Source organism: Pseudochaenichthys georgianus, chromosome 5 (assembly GCF_902827115.2).
Source record: "Pseudochaenichthys georgianus chromosome 5, fPseGeo1.2, whole genome shotgun sequence".
NCBI lineage: Eukaryota > Metazoa > Chordata > Actinopteri > Perciformes > Channichthyidae > Pseudochaenichthys > Pseudochaenichthys georgianus.
In genome coordinates this window covers 18,900,902-18,926,129 of record NC_047507.1, presented here as the reverse complement: position 1 = coordinate 18,926,129, position 25,228 = coordinate 18,900,902, and the positions used below count along the sequence as shown (strand labels likewise).

At 38.9% G+C, this 25,228-nt stretch overlaps 1 long non-coding RNA gene across 1 annotated transcript; it reads right to left on the bottom strand.

Annotated features, from left to right (window-relative positions):
• Positions 1–25,228, bottom strand: LOC117446457 (uncharacterized). The gene is made up of 3 exons (XR_011643223.1): positions 25,133–25,228; positions 23,661–23,831; positions 1–2,069 (listed from the first exon to the last, which is right to left on the bottom strand). It is a non-coding gene; the product is annotated as an uncharacterized lncRNA (long non-coding RNA).

Below are 25,228 nucleotides of genomic sequence, written 5' to 3'. Positions count from 1 at the left end.
TATAACATTTATTGATTTCTTGTAGCATTGATATGATTTTACAGAAACATTTTTACATTTTTTATACAAAGTCAGTGTGAAAAATTGCAAAATGTCTGTGATTAACTTGTGTTTGGAAATAAAACTGTATTTCTAACTTCTATCAAAGTTAGACATTAAGACGCAAAGAAGCAGTTTTTACATTGATTTAAACTTAAGGTGCAACATGGTTAGAACATTTTAGACTTCATGTCTCATTCATATCCTAAATTGTCCTAACACATGTTATGTCTGAGCATATTCATACTTCAGCAGCTGTAGTTAATCATCATCAGTCTATACATTTAATGAGAATTGAACACATAATTAATGTAAAAAGTTTATAGTGGAAGACTTATTATTGTTTATTTATTATTTTTTATATGTTTATTTAAGTTGAAAACAACAGAAATAAATTAAGCGTAACTTTCCTTTCAATACATTCTGAGTTTTGCCAAGAATTCTTAGTAAGTTTTCTGGGATTCAGCTGTTGTGAATTTCTACAACATTAATAAAACAACTACAGTGGGGTCCCAAAGTGTGACTTCCAAAAAGTGTACATGTATGACAGTGAGGTATATCTTAATATCTTGTTTACAGAAAACTAATTGAAAACATCTTTTCAAACAATACATTTCCTGTGGGCAAGTGGAGGATCCAGAAATACTTACCAGCATTTCTTATTAACAATGATTACACAGACACAATGAACTCTGGGAATGTAATTATACTTTAGAGTATTTAAACATAATTCATAAGATTTGTTTTCTTTGAGCCTGGTATGGCTAATTACTCAAAGTACTACAGGACTTGACTTCAGTCTCACTTTCATTTAAACTTGGCAGAAACCACCTAAAGAGCAGAACAATAATCCAGCAAGTACTTAGGCAGCAGAAACGGTATCAATCGTAAATCTGTTGTATCGTTTAACGAATATATGTACAATCTGCACAATTAATGTGTTTAATGTGATGAATAGTGAGTGAATACCAGCAAATGAAACACATCATTCAGTGAAATTTGATGGGTGGGTGTTACACAGTAAAGCAAAATGCAGACTGAACTGTGAAGAAGTTTGTTTCTTGGTTTATAACAGACTATGCTTATAATAATAATAATAATAGATTTAATTTGTTAGCGCTTTTACAGGTGCTCAAAGATGCTTTACAGATATAGTGAAGATAAAATAAAATAAAGGAACAACAAACAAATATATAGTTAAAGTTAAAGTCAAATAATACAAAAACAATCACACATTAAAAGCCAGATTGAAGAGGTGAGTTATGGTCCCCAGTGAATTATCATGTGATAATGATATGCAGATGAATAAATGTAACAGCATAAAAATATAGAACATAAAGCCAAAAGAGCCAGAAAATAAAAAGGCAAACCATTTCAAACATATGTGTGTAAATATATAAAAACTATCAAATAATAAAAAGGCAACATTTACCACTTACACTAATTCTGTATAAAGGCTTTCTGCATTGTCTGATATTATCAGCTGCCACTACCTGTGGAGCTGGAGATTTAAAACAATGTTTTTCAGGTGGTGAAATTCCCTAAAAATGTGTGGCAACAGTGCATGTTAGTAATCAAGATTGGCATCTCTTGATCCACTGTCTATGGCATACTGAAACATGAAAATTATGACGTAATCAGACACATTATTAGATCGCTTTAACTGAAAATACCTTATTTAAAACTCAGTCTTTTCAATATTGTCATTTACGATGTAGGCCTACAGTAGAGACATTTTACAGTAAAACAAGACTTGGTGCTTATTGTGCAGGAAACTGCTGGAAGTGTTCAGAATGTATTGCTCATCAGCATTTCTTTAAAATGCTTAGCTCGTGAAAACAAAATATCACTTTTAAAACATTGTCAAATATGTTCAGTTCTCACATTTGCATCTCCATCTCAGCTCCACCACCTGCTTTGTATTCATTGGCACCGGACGTGAGATTGTTGTCTGGGTTCAAGGGGCATTGCTCGGGTTGCTTTGCTGTGCTGTGCGTCTTGATTTCAGGGTGGCAAAGCTGCCTTAGGTTCTGTAGAGACAATCAAAAGTCCACATAAGACAACATGTTAACGTGTGCTGTAGGTTTCCCCGATACGAGTCAGAAGAAACATGTGCAGGAAAGATGGGAATCATGACACAAACAGCCTTACATGCTTCTTCCTATGTAATAAAGTATTGCCTCATTCATCTGTTACACATTTTTAAAAATGATAACAGTTTCACAAATGGTGTGAAATATTTCTTGAACTGGATGCCCTAAGTTTTTCACAGGCTTGCTCCTTTTGCCCCTTAAAGCTCCCCTATTATGCTATATACAGATGTAGCACTCCAGATCAGACTCAAATGGGTGTGTCCCAGTCAAAAGCCCAGCGGATGCCAGTGGCTGGGGGTGTTGCCAAATTGCTAGAGGGCGTTGCCCAATTTCCCCATTTGTTCAATTACAGGATTTAACCATGAGATGGCGCTTCATTCACAAAATACACAATGGGTGTTGTAGAAACATCAATATTTTAGATCAAATAAAGTATATAGTTTGCTTTATGCAGTATATTTCTTGTAATATTGTACAGTAGATTGAAGTAAATCAACTTATACATTAAGATAAGATAAGATGGACCTTTATTAATCCCGTGGGGAAATTCAGTAGTTCAAACAGCAACAGGGTGAGAGTGAAAAACAGGACAGCACAGATTCACACAGATTAATAAAATCAAAAATAAGATGAGCGATAAAAATAATAATAATGAGAAACTATGAAATAAGAAATGAATAAAACTAAAATGTAATTATCATATCATATATTATAATGTATTGTATTATTAAGTAATATCATACATTAACCCCATTATAGCAGATGCCACATTGAATGGATGAACACATGTATGCATCAATAATTACAACAGAGTATTTCTAAATACAAGTTGTAAAAATACTTATATGTATTTAATATTAACCCTTTGGAGTCGACCGTCACGCCGGCGTGATCAGATCACATGACCTGTTCAAGCTGGTGCCGCATAAAAACAACAGTCCGGACAACATTGCCGTGTGTTTCTGTCGAAAGTACTGGCTTGAAACTATATCCCAGTCTTTGTTTCATGCAAAAAGACCCAGTAAACACGGAGATACGATGATATAAAGTTAATACATTTCAAAAGTATGAAATATGGAAGCACATATTTGAATATCTTCGCCGTATTTGATCATTTTACGAAACGGAAAATACTGGAAACTGTAGATCCTGCTCAACAGGATGTATATGTGTATTTCTGTCGAAAGTACTGGCTTGAAACTATATGCCAGTCTTTGTTTCATGCAAACATACCCAATAAACACGGACATACGATGATATAAAGTTAATACAGATATATTTCAGAAGTATGAATAATGGAAGCACATATTTTAATATCTTCGCCGTATTTTATCATTTTACGAAACGGAAAATACTGGAAACTGTAGATTCTGCTCAACAGGATGTATTTACCAGGGAGGGGTGAGGTAATCAGGTAAACGGAGTGATGCGGAACGAGACGAAAAGAGACGAAGAGGGACGGCGGGAACCGAAGAGAGACGGCGGGAAATGGAGAGAGACGAAGATATACGAAGACAGGCGGCGGGAGACGAAGAGAGGCTGCGGGAGACTGCGATTGAAGTAAAGTGACAGACAAACATTGAGAATTTAGATATAGTTAGATAGATTTAGAGTTTTGAAGACTCAACTATGATGAAGAGAACTCTGAACGTGAGTCAAGCATTAAGCTTGTTTTTTGACATGGAGGAGGAGGAATCTGTGATGTTGCCCTCTGTGTCGTAGTTGACAGAAACCGCTTTGAAGCGTGGCACAGATAAAGACAGAAAAAACTGATTTGTGTACATAATGTGTATATATATATATTTGTATTATATTTATAATAACACTTTTGCCTTATCAGAATGAAATCCCATGCTACCTCAATCAAACTTTCACATTATCATAGTGACATCCCATGTATATATTTCCAGCTTTTAAATGGTTTCGTTGTGTATGTTTGTGTTATGAAAAATAAAATCATTTTCAAAATCTGTTTTTACGTTTTTTTTTTTGTGATTTTGGGTCCAAAATGTTCATATAGTAGAAGATCACTGCTCTAAACAAAGTCAAAAATCCTACATCCAAACGAAATAAATATAATTAATTATGATGAATACGTTAAGTCTTGTTCATTGTTTTTCACTTTTATTAAATGTGTGATATTTCCGGTGGAAATGGTGGACTATCGGACATTCAAAATGCAGCATATTTTCACTCTTACACACATATATTCTCCTTTTACATACATACATTTTCACTCTTACACACGGATATTCTCCTTTTGCTCTCATGCGAAATCTACTAAAACAAAGTATGTCATGTATATTTAGTTTTCGTTGATGAGACGAGACGGACTAAGGTGTTAATGGTGCAGCATATTTCCCCCAAGTGTCTTTCAAAATGCATTTTACGTTTCTAATTTGCAATATCATTATTTCCACTCTCTTCACTCCAGAAGAGCGATCTCCCTGTGTCTCTCTGTGTGCGGGGGATCACAGGAGGGGGGAGGGGAGAACTGTGGAATGTGACTCCGCACATTCCGATGGCCAATTAGTTTTAAACAAAGGGTCCCCAACATACAGCATAGGAAACATGGGGGGTTGGGGCTGGTGAACGGTATGGTCCTACCGTTTTCATACTTTATATATGCATTTGAAAAGCAATATAAATCACACAGTTATTATGCAATAGGCTATAAAAGCACCATAGATTACCTTTCTCCAATTCAAACTCTTGACGGGAAAAAAGGAAGGTGTAAATGGTTGGGCTATACTGTACTGTATACATACAAAGGCCATTCAATAGACGTTCAATATATAGTATTCGTTTATTAGAGTCGGCTTGACTCGGTTTGCATTCATAAAGAATGCACAAATGTGTTTAATCGTTAATGTCATAGTATTCGTTTATTAGTCCCCGAGGGGAAATGGGTAGCAGCACATCACAGAGGCATTTAAAAAGTGAAGACAATACATTCTGGAAATGTTCACATCAGGCACCTTCAAGTTAAACAATACTACTGTACAGTAAACAAATAACACAGTAAATTATGTGGATTAAATCACATTTATTTCGTTAAAAATAAACGAAATGACTCGGTTTGCATTCATAAAGAATGCACAAACGTGTTTAATCGTTAATGTCAGATGTGTACTAAGTAAATAGCCTACATTAGTTCCTGCTCAAAATTAGATTCAACTTTATTGTTATTGCACAGATTACAGGTACTGAGACAACGAAATGCAGTTTAGCTTCTAACCAGGTGCAACAAGCAGTAAAGTGAAAAGTAATGTTCACAATCTACTGAATAAAATATATAATGAATTGAATGATGAATAAACAGTGAGGGGTATGAATACACTAGATATCAGCCTGTGAGCAGTATGAACAGTGTGTTAATCGTTAATGTCAGATATGTACTAAGTAAATAGCCTACATTAATTTCATGATGGATTAAACCACATTTATTTCGTTAAAAATAAACAAAATGATTAAATGTAGGGTGAATTGCCCTAATGTGGAACATTTTTGCATTTCAGACTTCGGGAATATATTGCGACATGAAGCCGATACAATAAATCAAAATCCAGTAACATTCTGAAATCCCCAGGATGTGTCCTAATCAAACCAAAAGAGAACATGCAGATATTAAACTCATAAAAGAAATGGTAGACATATTAGTACTCTTAGTGCCAAGTTGTCTCAGACAATCTGTTTTCCTAATGTGGGACAGTTCTGTGCAAAATATGGGACACTGAAAAGTCTATATTAAAAAGCCTCAGTCACCTTCATTCATGTAATAAAAAAATCTCAGGCTAGTAACATTCAAAGTTACAGTAAATGTGCAATACCATGCTATGTTACTATTTATAATGTTATTGTTGTTACAACAGAAGATGTTTTTATTTAAATTTAAGTTAAATGCATCAATCTGGTGCACTGAGGGCAAAATTAGTAGATTTGTGGATACAGCTCTCAACACTCATATGAAACAGAACTGTTCTTACAATGTGTGTTGGAAGGTATTAAATTATGCATATTTTATTGTGTAAACACACAGCTGATCACCTGAGAGCTGCCGTTTCATTCAGAGCGTTTAAAAAAAAACGACGGTCTGATTTCAACAACTCAATGTGTGATTATTATAGCAGTAATATTAGACACTAATAATACAGTAAACTATTAACACTGTACATATTATTGTTTGCCCGTGGGATTAGGATGATCGGTAGTGAGAGCCGCTGCATTTTCCTCCGGTCGGATGTGATATAAAAACAAAGCGATTATTGTTGTTGTTGTAAACTCACGTGGATTAAATTTAGTGCATTCATTTCAACTCGCGAACATATGATACATTAAATGATCGCGAGGATGACGATCGAACATCGTTTGTTTGACCCTGGATGCATTTCCTGATCTAAAAACATAGCGATGGTTTTGTACTTACGCCAACGTGAATTAAACATTATTTTGTTAAATAAAAACATGGTGATGTTTAGTAAATGATTACATGTCTCTTACTTAAGCACAGAATATGATCCTATCCGTGATATATGGATCTTAACAAATATCCGCTATATCAGATACCTGTAGATCAGCTGTTTATTTCACATGAGTTTCAGTGTGGCAGCTTTTCACGGCTCCCCCTGGTGGATCCATGATCCATTGCTGCTGGTTTCATTATAATTAAATGTATTTATCAAGGGGGCGTTTCAAGTCCTGCGGGGGGTTTTCCTTTTCAGCAGGGGCCCACCCCGTGCCGATCACGGACCCGCACGGGTAGGCGTCTGAAACGAAGCGCTACATCTGTATATATCTTTGCTTATCTTTCTTACAGTGCAGACGCTTTTCTGCTTGCTCCTGCCTCTGCTTACTTTTTATGCTGATTTTCCTATTCTTATTCTCTGAAAACTTTGAGCAGCGGCTCCTGGACATTAACTTATCACTGGGACAGTTTATCTTCGTAAATAGACGGAGGTTTTCAGCCATATTTCAACATTTTTACGACGACCCCAGTCTTACAGTAGCGTGGCCTAGCAACAGCTAAAGCCTGGTAGGCTACTGCATGCTATTTAGCTTAAGCTAGTTGGTAGAAAAATGCCTCCGTTCTCTACAGATGACTTCCACAAACTTCTACAGAAGATATCTGTGCTGGAAATGAAAATGCAACGGTTGGAAGTTAACGTGGAAGTGAATGGACTATGTTGTGGGAATGACACCACTTTACCAGTGTTGCAAAATAATGGAAAAGGGTATGCTAACTCACAGCTAGTTAGCAGCTACAAGGATTCCAAGGAACAGGAGGGCTGTGTACCGGGTAATAAATCTACAAGTGGTAGTCCTCCCTGGAACTCTCTGGGTGCAAGGCCGAAGAGTAAATCATTTCCATGGGATTTGGGAGGACGGATAACAGGCAGAGCCCAACACTCTGAAATATGTGATGCGACCGGCTGGCCTGCATTGTTATAACCCAGGAAGAGCGCCTCTTCAACCCTTAAACAGCAGTGGACAGCTGCTAAAGGGAGAATTACAAAAAATCCTCCTAAACCACCAAGTGTGCCAATCCAGAACAGATACGCTCCGCTGACCGAGAGCTGGAAATCTCTTTCTGATGACCTGGATAACCCGTCCTCTTCACACAGCAGGGTAAGGACCAATAGCTACTCCAAAAGTAAAAGGCTAGAGGGAAAGCTAACGACTGGGCCTGAAACTCTGATTGTGGGTGACTCTGCTGTAAGAGATGTAAAAGGTCTGTGTAGTAAGAACAACACCAAAGTACTCTGTTTTCCCAAGGATACGGTCTCTGACTTGGCTGAGAAGATCCTGCATATTGGGGCTGAACATCCGACTGTGAAGAATGTGGTACTGCACATTGGAACAAATGATGTTGTGAAACAACAGTCAGAAGTGCTGAAAGAAGACTTTAAATGTCTGTTGGAAACTGTCAGCTCTCTAAATGCAGAGGTGTTCATCAGTGGCCCTCTACCGCCAGTCAGAAAAGGAGTGGAGAGATTCAGCAGATTGTTTGCACTGAAACCCTGGCTTTCAACTGCCTGTACTGACCATTTCTGTGCATTTATTGACAATTTAACTTTTTCTGGGACCGCAGACATCTTTTCAAGGCAAATGGAGTTGCATGAACAAGTCAGGAGTGAAATTGTTTATCTCTAACATATTCAACTGCCTGCGTCATCAATCTGTTCCCTCTGCCAAGGACAAGGCGGCAAGAGGAATCAAAACAGGAGATAGACACAACACATCGCGCAGAAAACCCTGAGGAAGTATCACTGCACCGCCTGAGGAATGTTCTGATATGAGAGACCTATGAAACACACAGAGGAGTCCCCACCGCCCGTCACCCCCCCCCCCCCTGTCAATGCCTTTGAGGATACTCCGTGTGTACAAAACGCTGCAAACTGATATCTGGCTGGGTCCGGGCTCAAGGGTTGTATGGCACTCTCAACTCTTTCCAGGACACTGCCGGGGGCCCTGCCTAGCCCAGTAGGTTTGCCGATATCTGTGTTGATAGGTAATAGATTAAGAGCGGTGAATCATCTTAGATACAGGAAGCGCTCAAACGTTTGTGTGAGTTTATCTAATTTAGCAGTGATTCCATGTCAGCCACAGCTTGTTACAAAAAACATGACTGATAGTGTGTTTAACACACTTAAACTAGCTTTATTAAATGTCAGGTCTTTGGCAGGAAAAACATTTTTAATCAATGATTTTATCACTGAGCACAATCTTGATTTTATGTTTTTAACAGAAACTTGGATTGAACAAAATAACAGTGCAGCTGTTCTTATCGAATCAACGCCTCCCAACTTTAGTTTTATGAGTCAGGAAAGAATGCATAAGAAAGGGGGTGGAGTTGCTATTCTGTTCAATGATTCCCTTCAATGCAGGAAGACATCGTATGGAAACTTTGATTCTTTTGAATATGTGGCCCTTCAGCTGAAATGCTCCTCTTGAGCTCTGTTCCTAAATATCTATAGGCCACCCAAATACATTTAACATCCATGTTGACAATCCCCAGGACAGAGGGGCTAAAGAACTGTTTTGTGTTCTTGATAGCTATGGACTGACTCAGCATGTGACGGAGCCCACGCACAATAAGGGGCACACTCTGGACTTAATTATCTCAAAGGGTCTGAATATCTCTAAGGTTGTGGTGACTGATGTTGCACTGTCTGACTATTCCTGTGTTTTCTTTGAGAGCTCTATTTCTGTTCACACAAGTGTTCAAAAAGAGGTAACCACAAAGCGATATTTAACTGAAAATACTAGGGAAATGTTTACTCAGAATTTTTCTTCCACACTTGCCCCTGCTAACACCTCAGTAAATGAGCTAGTAGATCATTTTAATTCAAAAATTAAAAATTGTATAGATGCCATTGCTCCAATTAAGGTAAAGGAAGTGACTGGGAAGAAAATATCTCCATGGAGAAAGGCCATGACCGTTAAAACAGAAAAAAGAGAATGTCGAAAAGCTGAATGCAGGTGGCGAAAAACAAATCTCCAGGTTCACTTGACATTTATAAAGAGAGACTTGGCCTTTATAATTTGGAATTGAAAAACGCACGACAATCATTCTTCTCTGACATCATTACCAAAAACAAAAACAACGCACGTGCCTTGTTTGCTACCGTCGATGTCATGTCTAGGAAACTAATAGTGAAAGTTTATTCTTTATGTTAGTTTTGTCATGTCCCTTTGCCCTGTGCTTTATGGTTATTCCCTTAATTAATCATCCCTCTCATTTCAGGCCTCCACGCTCCCCGCCCCCTTCTGTCTCCTGCGTCCTTGATTGTTTTCCCCGCCCTGATTGTTTCCACCTGTGTCCCCTTTACCTGTGTATATATTGTGGTAGCTTCCCTCCTGTTCATTGTCAGTTTCGTTGTCTTACTATGACCCACGTTCCTGATTACCTCACGGACTTCCCACGGATCTACCTCATTGATCACTTGCTAGTTTTCCTCGAAAGAGTATATTTGTTTTCCTTGTTTTGATTACTGTGCTAAATTCCAGTAAAGTCTTTATTTTTGAAAACACTATCTGAGTCGTGCAATTGAGTTCATGCCTCAGAGTCTCTCCTTGACAGTCGACAGACTAACTAACCCCCCAGTGTCAGTAGCCTCTGAATTTCTAACCACCAGGGCGTGCAATGATTTTGCCTCCTTTTTCACTGACAAAATTCAGAAAATCAGACAAGCAGTCAGTGCCTCTGCATCAGGAACAGCAAATGTGTTGTCTCTGTTTCCACTTAACATCAATTCAGACATCATGACACAATTCCATCAGATTAATGATAAAAACCTAGAGGACATTATACAACTTCTGAAATCCTCCTCCTGCTGCCTTGATATTATTCCAACAGGCTTTTTCAAAGATGTTTTGCCCTGCATGGCCTCAGAACTACTTCATATAGTAAACAAATCTCTTCACTCAGGTATTTTTCCACAGGCCCTGAAAACTGCAGTCATTAAACCGCTCTTAAAAAAGAATAATCTAGATGCTTCAGTAATGAACAATTACAGGCCCATATCAAACCTGCCATTTCTAGGTAAAATCATTGAAAAAGTTGTTTAAGTTGAGTAATTTCTTGCATTTAAATAGTTGTTTCGATGTGTTCCAGTCAGGCTTTTGTCCAAACCACAGCACTGAGACTGCTCTTGTAAAGGTCTTTAACGACATCCACTTAAACACAGACAGTGGCAGAACTTCAGTGTTAGTATTATTAGATCTCAGTGCTGCGTTTGACACTGTTGACCACAGAATATTACTAGACCGACTGGAAAACTGGGTGGGACTTTCGGAAATAGTTCTAAATTGGTTTAAATCCTACTTAAAGGATAGAAACAACTTTGTTTCTATAGGTAAATACACATCTGAGTTGACAAATATGACATGTGGGGTTCCTCAAGGCTCCATCTTGGGGCCTCTTCTCTTTAACATCTACATGCTACCACTGGCTCAGATAATGAAGAACAACAAAATAAGTTACCATAGCTATGCAGATGACACACACATTTACGTAACAATTTCACCAGGAGACTATGCTCCAATTCAAACACTGAGTAAGTGCATTGAACAAATCAATGACTGGATGTGTCAGAACTTTCTCCAATTAAACAAAGATAAAACTGAGGTAATGGTTTTTGGAGCCAAGGCAGAACATTTAAAAGTTAGCGCTGAGCTTCAGTCTGCAATGTTCAAACCAACAGATAAAGCCAGAAATCTAGGTGTAGTCATGGACTCTGACCTGAGTTTCAAGTCACATTAAAACAGTTACTAAATCAGCCTACTATCACCTAAAGAACATATCTAGGATTAAAAGACTAATGTCACAGCAGGATTTGGAAAAACTTGTCCATGCCTTTATCTTCAGTAGACTCGACTACTGCAATGGTGTCTTCACAGGTCTCACTAAAAAATCTATTAGAAAGCTGCAGCTGATTCAGAACGCCGCTGCTCGAGTCCTCACTAACACTAAGAAAGTGGATCACATCACTCCTGTTCTGAAGTCTTTACACTGGCTTCCTGTGTGTCAAAGAATAGATTTCAAAATATTGCTGCTGGTTTATAAAGCACTGAATGGTTTAGGCCCAAAATACATTACTGACCTCCTGCTAAACTATGAACCATCCAGATCTCTCAGGTCTTCAGGGACTGGTCAGCTTTCTGTCCCCAGAGTCAGAACTAAACATGGTAAAGCAGCGTTCAGTTATTATGCTCCAAATATCTGGAACAAACTCCCAGAAACCTGCAGGTCCGCTGCAACTCTTACTACTTTTAAATCCAGGCTGAAGACTTTTCTTTTTGTCGCTGCTTTTAATTGAACTATTCATATTTTAGACTGCACTGTAACTTTTATCCATGTATTTTTCCTTAATGTTTATTTTATTAGCTTTTCTTTTTTAATGCTTAATGTCTTTCATTTTTTTTTGTAAAGCACTTTGAATTGCCTTGCGTTGAAAAGGCCTATATAAATAAACTTGCCTTGCCTTGCCTTGCCTATATTTGAACAGTATATTATAGGACCATATCTATACAAAACATGTCTCTGAATTGTTTGCTCAAAATACCAAACAGATCACCCATTGTAGCCATGCCTCATACCCCTCTATTTCACCCCTGTTATAGAAGTGCTGATTCTGGGTCTGGCCCTTTAAATGTAATCGAGCTGAAGTGACCACACCCTTTTGGAGCGTCCGGTGAGCTCAGTCAAGAGAAGGCTTTCTACCAGTAATTATTATTATATATTTTTTTGACACAACCTCACTCATCATCATACATCGTTTTAAATTAAACTCACTCTCCGCCGCAATAACTAACTCACCTTTTCTATAGGGTCAAATTAATATATTTTCTAAACCGTCTCTGTACTGTAGGTCTCACTATGTATGCGCTCAACTTTATTACTACGCGGTTGCGGTCTATAGCCAAATCACAACCCCACCTTCACTTATGTAACATTGACATTGTGTCACATGAGCTAAAAAATGGATAGTTAAAAGTGACAAATTAGGCCAGCAACCACAAGGAACAGTGACAGCCTGAGGATGTTGTTGAGCTAGCAAAGAAGCTCTTTGCAAAGAAAAGGGCAAGGAAGAAACACTTCTAGAAAAGGTAAGATCCATTGATTTGAGGGATTGTCTTACAAACAAACATTCTCTCTCCATTTTACACACACACACACACACACACACACACACACACACACACACACACACACACACACACACACACACACACACACACACACACACACACACACACACACACACACACACACACACACACACACACACACACACACACACACACATGCGCACGCACACACACACACACACACACACACACACACACACACACACACACACACACACACACGTGCGCACCACACACACACACACACACACACACACACACACACACACACACACACACACACACACACACACACACACACACACACACACACACACACACACACACACACACACACACACACACACACACACACACACACACACACACACACTGTAAGGAGATGGAATCAACAAACTGCTGACTCATTGCCTGGGGTCCCGTCCAGGAGTGACACCTACCAATGGAAAACTGCCAACTCACTGGCTAGCTTGCCCAGAAGTGAACTCGCCAATAACAAATAGCTAGGGAGGAGCAGCCGGCACAACCCCTCCCCACCTGTGTATAAATATCATGATATTCTTATGCTTGATGCCCTTCTGACTGACCGTCTCCGATATCTGTATCGCACGGTAGTAGAATTAAGCCCAGAGTACTCTGTATTTTTGTATTGTTGTCTTTTACCATTAAAACAGATTATTGTTTAACTTGTATCCTGGTGCTTTTAAATTCCTTCCTTTTATGATTTAACCAGCTCATCAAAAGGACACGCGGAGCCGAGGTGGGTTTTCAGACCACTCGGTACTCCAACAGTGTGCGATTGACATGCCAGATTGAATGAAAATGTAAAACATTGGTCATGTTGGGTAGGCGTGTTGTTACGTGTTAGTACGTGGGTTGAGGGGTCCTGAGCTCTCAGTGCCCAGGGGCTCGTGGAGGTACTAATCCGGCCTTGCCGTGATTAAATGCCATATTATGTTCCGAACCACATCAAGCATTATTTCTGAAACAGTATGGAGCTCAAACGCTTTCTCTCTCGCGGGTTTACCACAAGGACAGTTCTTTATTCAGCGTTTACCGCTAGAACAGCGCCATTGTATGTATTATATAACAACTGTACTCTAAGTCACTCTCGTAGACATCCTGCTGAATACACAGACACACAGCCGCGGGAGGGGATTCAGCTAGCCGACTGTATATGGGGTCGAGGGCGGGGCGTTTAATGTAAAGCCAGCCAACATTTTAGTAATGATGTCAAGTTCTCAGCAAGTCTGGATCAGCTCCGTTGCACCCCTGTTTTTAGAGATGTGGGTGAGGAGGAAAAGAGAGAAGATTGTATTTTCTGTCTCGTTACACACCGGGGACACATATTTATGTATAAAAGACATAAAAAAGTGCATTTTGCATAATAGGTGACCTTTAAGGGATGAGTTGGAGTACTTTGAGGATGCTGTGACTTTTTATTGCATGTTTACAGTAGGAAGCAACTGATTATCTCATTCCCCTGACCCAACTAGTATAATTTAGTGGTAGGTCTTTACTTGTTCAGGCCAGGGGCGCCGTAAGGGGGTGAACAGTTATGACGATTCTAAGGCCCCGGTAATGGTACAAATCGTCGTACAATGGACAGCTTCCCCCCCCCAACTATGTATATACTCGCATTTTAGACTCTGTTACTAACTGTATATCTGTAGACTTGGTATGTCTTAAATGTCCGGTTAGGATGTATTAGAACGAAATCTAAAATGAAAATTGTAAATAAGCAATCTGTATGTAAAAAAGCACCTGTATGTAAATTGTAAATAAGCCATTTGTATGTCAAATATGTCTTATATGTCTTAAATGATATGATGAATTGGAAATGGGTAGACCCTCCAGAAAAACGCGATTCTGCGATCGCAGAATTTTCCGCATAATCAGCAAAATGGCGCAGATTTTTAAAAAGCCGCATATTTATCAAAAGGCCGCATAATCCCCGCATTTTTCCACACAAAGTTGGAAAAAAAAGTTAACTCGTCTTGACGTGAAGTGATGATGATGCGCGACGTCATCAGCTCGCGCATCACAGAAGGTAAACAACAACGTAGAGTGGACGTGTGGAGCTCACACGATGAAAAAATCTAATCCATCTCATTTACCGACGAACATTTCTGCTAAAGACCGGGCAAAGCAGTACCCCGATGTCTTGCATGAAAGTGGGGGGAAACTATTCTGCACCCCGTGCAACTGTGTTGGAGCATAAGAGAACATCGACGGTGACGACCCACTTTGATTCATTCAAAGATTCGAAAATGCTTTCTGCTGCTGCGGACAAGAAAGCCAAACAACTCACGTTCACCCGAGGCATCAACCTCCAAAACCCTTTCGAGGCCTACAAGATTGAAGCTGGTCAGATAACGAACGAGTAAATGAAAACAGAATGAGGCGGAGAAAAGTGTGTGTGTGTGTGTGTGTGTGTGTGTGTGTGTGTGTGTGTGTGTGTGTGTGTGTGAGATTAAAATAGCCCAATTGCTTTTACAATAAATAAACATTGATTGTGTTTAATTGAATAGTAAAGGGGTTTAACGTTAGTGGCAGGTTGTGTGTGAGAGAGAATAAATAAATAAGACAGCCCAATATTTATTTTTTCCGCATATTTTGCAACTTCCTGCAATTTCACCGCATAAAATCACATAAAACCCCGCATGTTTGATCGCATAATCAAGGATTTTAGCCGCATAATCAAGGATTTTACCCCGCATAATCTAGGATTTTTGCCCGCGTTTTTCTGGAGGGTCTAAATGGGGGACCCTGATGTAAACAAGACGAAAGTCTTTCTCTGGTCTGCATCCCCTTAACAATTGTATGTTTTGAGCTGTACTGTACTGTACCCAATATACAAGCTGTTAATAAACTTTTCAATCAATCAATCAATCAAACAAACAAACAGGGGCCCCAAACATTTTTAGAACATTAAGAAAAAATGTTTAAGTAACCTTCCATCAATCATCAATAATTAACATTAATATAAAGTCATATTGATAATGTACTCACTAAACTTACGATTCATTTAACTTATTTCTTCCAAAAGTTAATTATCCAAAGCATCGAACACCCCCCTCTATTTACATGTAATGGTTTGGTCCTGCCTCCAAACGCTGTGCAGGGCCCTTTCTAGCAGAAAGTGAGAGTATGTGAGGAGGGATGCTATTACTTATGTGTGTACGATGTCTCAACGACTAACAAATACCTCATTCACACCAACGCAACTCCGGTTCAAGCTCCGTGATAGAGCTTTTCAGGTTCAGAACGGGTTCTTCGGTTTAGCTCCGGCTCTTTTCACACTGCCCAGAGTCCGACTGGTGCTGCGTCATTGCGTCATCGTTTGCATCATGACGTAACTGTTTGCATGCCTGCTTCATAAAGCCAAACCGCGCGGAAACCCCTCACAGCTGACACCAACAACAACAACAATGGCGGATTGTGCTCCAGCTTCCTCTGTACCTCTTCAGAAGACCAGATTCCCAGTGGGTAGGTCTCTTCAGTGGACCACTGCTGCTTGTTAAGTTTCTCCATCGTTGTGTACAAACTGGATAAAACACAGGCTTTTTGTTGTTGTTCAGGAGTTGATCCTGCCCCTGCCCCCGCCTCAACGTAAGCGTGACATATGCGGTGCTTTTGCTCTAGGCGGACAATTTTTTGGAGCTTCAAACGAACCGGATTCCGGAGCTAAGAGGCTGCTCCGCTGCGGTGTGAACAGGAAAACCTGGTGCTTTTCAAGCTCCAGCTCCGAACCGGCCCACCGTTGGTGTGAATGAGGTAAAAGTCAGGCTTTCCAGAAAGAAAAGAAAGGAGAGAAAGACAAGAGAGAGGGACTAAAGGACGACAGTATGGGTCCTTCTCACTTCGGTTAAATTGATTCCTTGCGTCCCTCACTTGCGTCGTTTCCCTGTGACTAGTCCCTCCCACCAGGGAAGCATGGAGGGACGCAAGGAAACCAGGGCTGCAGTCGAATAGTCCATTTAGCTTAGGAACCTTCCTAACCGAGTGAAATGACCCGGAAGTCCCTCAGTGGCAGCCATGATAAGTGCCGTTCGAATTCTCTAGATCAGGGGTGTCAAACTCAAGGCCCGGGGGCCAAATCCGGCCCGCAACTTCATTTCATGTGGTCCGCAAGAGCTCTGAAAGAATGTAATATGTTTATTATACGGTTACATGCCGATTTACAGATGCACGATGTCCATAAACTACATGTCCCACAATGCATCTTAAATTAGATTTTTTTTTTATTGTTACTTTTTTTTCAAAATGTCACTTTTTTTTTTTTAAATGTCACTTTTTTTTCAGAATTTGGCTTTTCTTTTAAAATAATTTTGTGACATTCTCACTGAAGAGACTTGCACTTATTTGCCCTAGACTTCTTTACGTTCTTTCAGACGTAGTTATCTTTGAAGCTTTTACCCTATCCGATAATAATCCAATGCAGAGGCAATAATGTAATATAATACATTATTTTATATATATTAAATATTTATATATGTATGTCCCACATGCAGTATTTTTGTTTGTATATGCTGTTGTAAATACTCCTGTTGTCTGCTGTGTTCAGACTCAAGTCCTGTGTGTGATGCCACATTCAGGACATTCAGTGTCCTTTCTTAACAGAAGACCGTGGCTAGAAGCTGCAGCTAGACTGCAGAAGCATTAGCTTTTTGTTTTTGAGGATGGAACAACTTCACACACGGAGGCTAGACCTATACAATTCATTTATTTTGGTTTATAAATTAATGTCAAGACATTTATGTTATTGATTTCTGAAGCACTTTCTAAATAATAAAAAGAGAGTTCATATGTATTTACTGCATGTATGCATTGATGAAAAATAAGCCATGTGCAGTAATATAGAAAATTGAGGATGCAACGCATTGGTATGAATCGTGATGCACCGGGATATCGAACCGAATCGAATCGTTGACAGGATAATCGTAATCGAATCGAATCGTGAGACCAGTGAAGATGCACAGCCCTAATGTTTATAAAGTCTTAAAGTTACAACCGGCCCTTTGAGTGCAACCATAATGCTGATGTGGCCTGTGATGAAATTGAGTTTGACCCCCCTGCTCTAGATGATAGGAAAGGAGGTTTCAAACTTCCTTTATAACCTCCTTTAGCTTAGGAACCACTGGACCTCCCTAACCGAAAGGAGAGGAGAAAATGCTGCCCCACAATGCCTTGCAGTCGCAGCATTTGACGTCACACAACAGTCGGCCGTTCACGGACACAAACGATTATGACGGAGAAATGATATCATGAAAGTTACGGTGCTTTTTAAGCTTTTTAAAACGTATGTGGTAAGTTGCCAAAGTGCTTTGTTTTGAACGTTCATCAGTATTATAATCAAAAAGAGAAATATGAACGTTAGTTTTTACTGAAATGATCAAATAAAGTCAACATTTCACTGAGCTGTGTGGGGTTTGTTCAACTTTTAAAATATGTTTGAATGGTGATATACACAGTGATAGATGTTAAGGACTAACGTTTATAATAAATACATTTGTATTGATTTTAAGATCTTTAGTTCATACAATCATACGTATTGGGATCATTTGCATTAATGTGGACAGGAGGGAGAGGGTGATGAGCATAAGTATCACTTTCATTTTTTATTTCAATTCCAACTTTGGTCATGAAGAATATGTTTCTCTGTTGTCCACGTTCATAAAGCATAAAGCAACAGCATCAGAGCACGGTGCAGAGTCTCTAGATGAGTCCCTCGTTCTTATTATACATCCATGTTGTAGTCCGCTATATAGAAAACTGTAGTTTCCATAGTTTCCCCACAGCAGCAGACGCACAAAATGACGTCCGCTGGCGCATCATAAACACGTCGGATAGTGAAAGTGCATTCAGATTCTCTAAAGTACCGCAGTCTCTTCTCCTAAGTCCTTTTGAATTCTCCTATCCACTATCCCTTAACCCCGTGACGTTTCACTCAGAGGTCAAGGAATAGGAGATAGGGTTAGAATTTAGGAGCTGATTTTTAAACTATCCGAACGCAACCCACGAGAAGCAGGGAAATTAGTTTTAAGAGCAATGGGACTTCCTTTCCTCCGGAGCGTCACGTGATCGTCTGACAGCAGTTGTGTCCCCGTTATTTCCACACACACCCCCGCCTCTGTTAGTACACATTTACTGACACAAACATTTGTATCATCTGTTGTAGACCCAAATACATTAAATAAAATAAGAACTCATTCTCAAAAAAGATAAACGCCATTCTTAAAATGTATAAACGAACATTAGTTGGATTAATATTGATTAGAGTGCACAATAGAAATAAAATAATTGAGAGAAGAAAAAGAGATGTATTATCTATCAAAACCCAGTTAGATTAACATTCATTGGATTGCACACTTTGTTTGTTTGTGTGGATATGTAGCACATTAACATTTTAATAGCACTTAATGACTGAATGGAAATGACAATAAATGAAAATGTAAAACGAAAAAAGCGATCATGAAAATGTTTCCAAAAAATGAATAAAATGATTTTTGACCACTTCGTTGTTCAGATATATCACATATTTGTAACTAAATGATACATGAATTGAAACAAAACACGGTATAAACTGAGGAGTGACTCTCATGAGTTTCATGTATTTTCTTCACTCCGCTGGGAAACTGCTCTCATGTCAAGAAGCATCAGATCAGTGCATGCACTGCATCGTCCAATCAGTGAGCGATACACAGTAAGGGGGCGGGGCGAGTGTCTGAGGATTTAATCGAAGGATGGTCTGGTGGTTCCTCGATTACAGCTCCTCGATTATAGCTCCTCGGTCCTCCGGCAAAAATAAGGCCATTGGGAGGCTACTCAAGATGGCGCAGACAAATCAACTTCCGGCGAGACCGAGACCGAGGAAATGAAAAATAAGAGAAGTGAGAAAGGGCCAGTGTCACCCAGTTTTTCAAAAGAAAAGGTGGGTGTGGGGTAGGTAATTTTGAGAAACCAGCTCGAGATACACTTTTTGTTATATTCCATGGAATGCTCTTAACATCCCGATAGCAATGAATATCGTAAGTGCTTTGACAAAAAATCCATAAAAAAAACGTCATCTGTGGAAGTGGCCAGAGTTGGGTGTAACGCGTTACAAAGTAATCACACTACAGTTACTAACATTGCCCCGACACGCGTTACTTCGTTACTTACTCAAATCAGTCATAATCAAACCTCAACAAACACCTGCAAAGAACACATGCTAAGGTGAAGCTAATGCTATTTGTTGTTTGTTTATATCACGTATTCTGTTCTTCTTCTCTGTTTTCCGGTTGTTGCCTGTTCTGAATGACGAATACACACTACCGCCGCCTGCTGGTAAGGAGAGTTATTGCCACTCACGCATGCGCAGTTCGTACGTGCTCGGCTGAAGTCTTTGCGGTGTGCTCCAGTCTGGTTGCAGTGCAACACATGACCAACACACAGGAGAACACGCCGAGGCAACAGCGTGAGCAGAGATAGACTGCGCAAAATATACAGATAGCAGGAGACAGAGGACAGCCATGGTCAGATAGGAAAACATTCAGGATCTGGATCAGTCTTATGCGACAATGGAAACTGAACTAAAGAGAACATTTGAAACTTTAGCAGTCTGCGTGATCTGCCTGCAGGGAGGGGCGGGCCGGCCCTGCGAGTAAATTAACGAGTAAAGTAACGAGTAAAGTAACGAGTTACTTTATGTAGAGAGTAACGAAGTAGTGTAATATATTACTTTTTTTTAAAAGTAATATGTAATATATTACTTTTTTTTAGTAACGACCCCATCTCTAGCCGTGGCGCTGTAAAAAGCACGACCAATCATTTTAGCCGGCCCGGCTAAAATAACTGGATGGCCTACCTGCCTGTCAGCCTTCCATCTGTTGGAGGAGGGGCTCTGTAAGGAAGTGGCAGATTTTTTCGGGTTGTGTATTTTCAAATTCTAGCGCACTCGAGCTGGTTTCTCCAAAATTACCTACCCCACCTTTAAGTACTGTTAATATCTTCACAGAAAAGTCAGAGGTTTTTCATTTCACTGCTCTTTTAGCTGACATTTAATAAATGCAGGTACATTTTTAGCAGCTATTCATACTAAATCAGTTGTCCGTCCCCTGGTGCCAGGACCAACAGATCCATCTTTAGGCTCCGCAGCCCTGTCCCCCCATAAGGCTTTGCAGTTTTGCCATGCTGTCCATTGAAAGCCAGTTGGCTAGAAAGCTGGACTTCAAGGACTTGATCAGTGACTTTGCCTGTAAGAAGGCTAGGCGCTGGGCTCTTGGTGAGGAAGGCTGAGCCAGGGCTCGTAATAACTGTTAAAGGGCAAGGCTATGGTAACGATATTGTAGCACTACACACAAGATGCATGATGAGAAAATGACTGAGAACAGGTAATAGGCTCTGATTTAGCACCCCATCAGGCCTTTTCATTTACATTTCTGTTTTGTTATCCGTTTACACTTTAATACCCGCTTATTTTGTAGTTGGTATGTATATTTAATTAAAAAATCTGCTGCTTATGTTATTTTTTTTGTTATAGCATTTTATAAATGACAATATTGGTGTTAATGTTCACTTAATTTTGATTTAAGAGGTCATGTATATTTAAGTTATATTTATTTAGATTTTTGAATGTTCCATTCAAAAATGTTATTAAAAAGGCATGTACACCAATAAAAGATGACTATTGAGGTCTATTGTCAGGAATGTTAGTGTTATATAAAATAGTGAATTCTACTGCAGTAGAATGTTGCACGTCTGCACAGTATTATATGTTCACCGCTCAGTGTCAGTAAATATTGTGCAGTTAGTATTGGACTGTACAGGTAGAGTTATTTAAACCATAAATTATTCGATTGGGTTCTGGAGGTGTGGTTACAGGATTGTGCTTGGTTGGCGTGGCCTGGGCCTATTTTGTTCTCAAGGTTGTATCATATTCCCTCAACCTTATTGCTTAATCTTAACTCATAACATGCCTTATGTTGAAGTGTGAATGTTTGAAGCTACTGACCCAGAATCAGCACTTTAGTAACAGGCTGAAATAGAGGGCTATGAGGCTAGAATGGGTGATCTGTTTGGTATTTTGAGCAAAACACTTCATAGACATGTTTTTTATATATCTAAGACCTATAATATATGCCTAAAACTAGTATAATAGGAGACCTTTAAAGTAACACACTGATTTTCAGACTTTAAAACACATTTATTTCAAAATGGTGGGATTTACCTGCTTACCATTCAATTTTGTCACTACCAAAACGATCATGTCAATTATTGAATTGCCTTCCGAGTAAATCGCCAGAACACCGACACTTCCTCATCTCCACTGCTCCCATGTTTTTTTTTGTGTTGCCATAAGTTATTCTCTCTCCGTTGGTGCACGGGGCTAATGCTAATAATGCTGCCAGCAAATACACAAAACCTTTCAGAGTTTTACGGGGCGTGGTTTGCAATTCGCCCAGCCAATCAAAATTGGTACTTTTTTCTCGCCAGGATAGTACCACCTCTCTCGCAGGCACTACAAATGGGGGTAAAAGTTCTCGGAACTAAGTTCTCTTTTTGGTGTGAACGCAAAATTCCAGGCACTAACGGAACTAAACGGGAAAAGTACGGGTAAAAGTACTCCGGTGTGAACGCGCCTCTTGTATTTCGGTAGTGACATGAAAACTGGGGACATGATTTTTTGAGTATAGTTTTTTTATTAAAAAATTAAACCCACAATAAATCTAAATATTCCAACTTCTGTTTGAATGAAATCATAAATATCTTCTAAATACACCATTGAACTAAATTAAAAAAAATGTTTTAAGTGTTATTTACAGAAATTGAAATGTCAGGGTGTCAGGGTTGGGGACAGCTACTTCCCAATAGAAAGTACCCTATAAATGATGTTTTTGTATATATTAGCTTATCACTATCTAATGCTTTGAGTTTAAATAGACCATAACATATTCTTAGTAAATATCTATGTCTAAATACTTTAGTTGTTCTTGTTGTGGGACCGCACTTTGCACTAATTCGGTAGAATGCCCCATATAAAGTACTCTGAATTGGTTCTGTTGTGACTAGTACTAGTTCAGAATTGTTTTTTAATCATTTTTTAATGTTGAAACAATTATTTCTCTATATTTTTCATTTCAGTCTCACAAAAAAAGTCTTGATGCCTTTCTTCATCTTACATGGTGGTAAGCCAAACACACAATCTGAATATCTGTTTGTTGAATAGTGGTGGGTATTTTCACTTAATAATATTAAGTCAAAATGAAATGATGGCAATGCAATTCAAGCCTAAATGCAGCACTTAGACACGCTGAAACATGCAATGAGAGCCAACTTATAAAAGCCTGACCTCTCCTTTCTAATTTTCTCACACTTACTGCTGCCATTAGTGTCATGTTAAGTATTTGGGTTGGCACATGCATGCAGCTGCAGCTACTTGACATGCATGCCTTGAGGGCCTTGTTGATATATACTGCTGCTTCTTTTGAAAGTTATTAACCATAAAAGACATTTCAAGACTTAGGAGGACAGTACATTATATTGGAACAAGTAATAGATTCATTATTTGCATTAGTGTTCTATAAAAATAGAGAAGTTCAACGATAACATGTTTTAAATACTGTTAAAAGCCAGCTGGGTTACCACACAACCATTAAATGTAAACACTTAAAATGCATGTTTAGGCCGGCATAGACTGTATATAGGCAAACAAAAATACTAAATTTTCTAATGAATGACTTGGTAAATATTCAAATTTTCATTTAGAAATACAATTCAAATGATAAATACATTTTAAAAAATTGCAATTCGTCTTCTGTTGAGGGAAATATTGTTTAAGCCCTTGATAACATCAAACATTGTGATAATATTTGTCTTTCTCTGCTGAGTACATACCTGCCCTATTGTCCCTTTCATCTGGATAACTTTGAAGAACATCCACAGAGGAACCAGTAGAACGCAGAGCAGTCCGAGGGACCAGCCCAGAGCATAAGCCCAGCTTGGGTAGGTGTAGGTTTTGTTGAACTTGAGAGGCTTGTATTTCACCAGTGAAAAGATGAAGGTACTCTGACACGATACAAATAAAAATAATTAATATTATTATTTTTATACAGTTTCAGTGAAATTTACAAACGTTTACTTCGACAGTGACGTATAGGTAATCACACATTTTCTCATTGGAACATGGAAGTGTTCTCAAGTTTATTAGACTGTATTTATTTTTAAATAATGCATACTACCCTATAAAAGAATGTGTTCTGCATGATGTCAAATGATGTCTCCAATGTTGTTTGGTAGCTGATTAGGGTAAACAACCTGATGTTATTTCCTTATGTGTTGTTTTGTTTATATATGCAAGAAGGCTACACTGCTCAGGGTTTAATTATGTGCATATAGCAAAAGAAACATCAGTTTTCACTTTCAGTCATGTTTTTTGTCCCATAATATGAGGATGGAAATCTTAAGTTGAAATGTCTGATTCTGTTATTATTCAAGTGAATCTTTGTAACTTGCAACTCTAAGAGCAAAACTGACCTGACACTTTATACCTGGTATAAAAACATCCCTGTGGAACCGGACCCTGACCCCGACTCTTTAAAATATCTCCGGAAATAATTGAGACACGAGCCAAGTCTTATTACCCGACTTCAGAACCTGACCTTTCTGACACTCAAGTTTTCAGGAGAGTTGCGGCTGTGAGGGGGGTCATGTCGCCCACTGAGGACACTGGGTTCATCAGGCTTTGATAAAATGTCTGCCATTTGTCTTTGAATTCCCCAATCTTCCAACTTTTAAAATGATATATTCTTATGTAATACTCAAGTATTTGTAAGGTACACATTTCATTCCCTCCACCATATTTTTGGTTCAGAGGTAGTTTGATGTAGAGGTGCATCAGAGAAAAAATATATATAAAAAGCCCAATATTTGTTCTGCTAAATGTCAACTTATCAGGTTTCCTGTTTTATATACCATAAGCACAGCAGCAGCCATATGCTTCTCTACCTTCTTTCCTCTCTGTTTTACCTCACAGTAGGAAATACATTTCTGTCGAACAACTGTTTTCTCAGCCTCAGAAAAGAGTGTTCCTATCCACCCAAACTCAGACCTCTCAAATGTAGCCTGTATGTCTGAATTCAATTCTCAGGAAACTTTCTTTAATTCAAAGACCGATGGTAACCCAAACCCACTAATACATTTAACCATTCAATATGATGTTAAAGACCAAAAAGAAGTAGGAAAAAACTATTGTTTACTGCCTTAATCACAGAAAATGCTGATTCACTTTGCCATGTATACTATGCATAGATGCATTATAGGATACATATTTTACTTTAGATGGGAATCAAAGCAATATTTCCACTCACCATGCAAATAGTCGGGGTAATGTAAAGCCAGCAATACTTCATTATTGGCCACGGACGATAGCCTACCATGTCCTCGATGTTGTCATAAAAACGATC